At 34.2% G+C, this 2,104-nt stretch overlaps 1 protein-coding gene across 1 annotated transcript in view; it reads right to left on the bottom strand.

The window, feature by feature from the left end:
* LOC106880168 (uncharacterized) overlaps positions 1-2,104 on the bottom strand; it is a 112,178-nt gene that overhangs the window by 45,325 nt on the left and 64,749 nt on the right. The gene's annotated exons all lie outside the window — the stretch shown is intronic.

Here is a 2,104-nt window from a genome sequence, read left to right as displayed (position 1 = left end):
AGTAATATTAATAGTATTAATAGCGGTATTGGTTGTGGTGTTAGTAGTGGTGTGAGCTATATCAAGATGATACAGATTTAATTTTTGCTTTTTATTTTTTATATGGTTTTTATTTTATTATATCTTAGTTCTTTGTCTTTGGATCCATTGTTTTCTTTTTCTTTTTCGCATTTTGTTCATTGGCATGGTGGTGCCACCAGCGGCGGTGACGGTGGCGGCGGCGGCGGTGGTGGTGGTGGTGGTGGTGTTGGTGGTGGTGGTGGTGGCGGTGATGGTGGTGGCAGCAAGTTAATGATCAGTAATTATTGATTGTGTTGTTATTGCCAATACTTTCACTTTCATTTTCGCTGTTGTTGTTGTTCTTCTTATTATTATTGTTTATATTCTTGTTGTCATAGTTATGCTGGTGCTGTCAATATTTATGTCGTTCTCGCTGCTCTTCTCATCATGTTGGTGTTTTTGTCATCATTTGTTCTTCTTCCCAACCTTGTTATTATTGTTTTATTTGTTTATGTTTTTGTTTTCCTTATCATTATTGTTTATATTATTATTGTTGTTGTTGTCTTTGTCTATGCTGTTGCTGCTGCTGTTTGTGATGTTTACAGTTTGCTAAAACCATTCTTGTTGCTGTTGTTGAAGTAATAGTAGCAGAAGTTTGGTACAGATCCTTGTTAATAATTTCCCTGATACCATTGTTGTAGCTATTGTTTTTGTGGTCGTTGGGATTTGATATACACTTATTATTATTATTATTATTATTATTATTATTGGTTGCTGTCTCTGATATTGTTGTTATTGCTGTTGCAGGAGATAACCCCTAATTTCATTCATCTGTCCCATCACATAGACGTTTAATACATATCATCTTCATACTGTGAATGTAGTTGGAAGTGTGCCCTATTTTGACAGAAACGGTGCACAGACAGGAGAAGCGCTGCAATTAACAAACATGCAATCACTGCACCGACTGCAATCAAACACTTACCAACACGGAAGCCAGTTCTTATGAAAAATATTTCTGTGTTGTTCACCTCCGAGCTACTGTTCACAGCTAGAGATAAGTTCAAGCAGGGCACCCACGTACATTGGATTACATAGGATAGAACCTTGGCTTCGTTCGGCCCATCAGGTACTTTAAGGTCATGTGACACAGGGGCCACAACAGGGATAAAAGTAGGATCTGAGATGGCAGTTTCTTCACAGATACACATTCGGCATGTCTCCATTTCAGTTATCAAGGGGTCCGTCGTATAGGTCTCATTATAGAAGGAGCAGTTCCTCTGAACCTGGTCCCTGTACTGTAAGCTCCCATTGTTTATGTTAGACACTTTCATAACATCAACATTCGTATTATTATTATTATTATTATTATTATTATTATTACTATTATTATTATTATTATTATTATCATTATTATTATTACTTTTGTTTTTATTAGTGGTTTCATTGTTATCATTGTCATCAATATCATCATCATCATCATCATCATCTTCTTCGTGGTCCTTAGCTTTCTGTTGGACATCTCTGATAGATTTCTTCAGCCGTAACACTGACCAAGGAATTGGTGACATTGTCTGACTGGCTGATTTAGGGATCAAGAGAGGCTGGCCCGTGTCCTCACTGGGTAATCTATTCTCCATAATAGGGGATGGCTTTAAAGAATGGTTCATAACTTGTCCAAAGAAAAGTTGAGACACACAAAACAACAATAAGTCCATTTTATTGTTGTTTGTTTGTTGTTGTGGTGTGTGTATATATGTATGTGCTTTTTAATTTATGTGTGTTTTGATCATCCAAGCTCACATTGTAGATCAATGTGCATATTGTAAATCTATATTATTTTTCTTGAGTATGCACTGGTATAATGTTGATATATACATACATACATATATATATGTATATATATACATACACACACTTATAGATACATACATACGTACATATATACATATATATATATATACACACACACACACACTTAGTATGTATAACAGTTATGTATGTGTGTATGTATGCGCATATATATATATATATATATGTATATGTATGTATATATATATATATATATATATGTGTATGTATATATATATATATATATATATAT

Source organism: Octopus bimaculoides, chromosome 4 (assembly GCF_001194135.2).
Source record: "Octopus bimaculoides isolate UCB-OBI-ISO-001 chromosome 4, ASM119413v2, whole genome shotgun sequence".
NCBI classification, from domain to species: domain Eukaryota; kingdom Metazoa; phylum Mollusca; class Cephalopoda; order Octopoda; family Octopodidae; genus Octopus; species Octopus bimaculoides.
The sequence above is the reverse complement of the archived record's forward strand: the minus strand, read 5'-3'. Positions and strand labels throughout refer to the sequence as shown.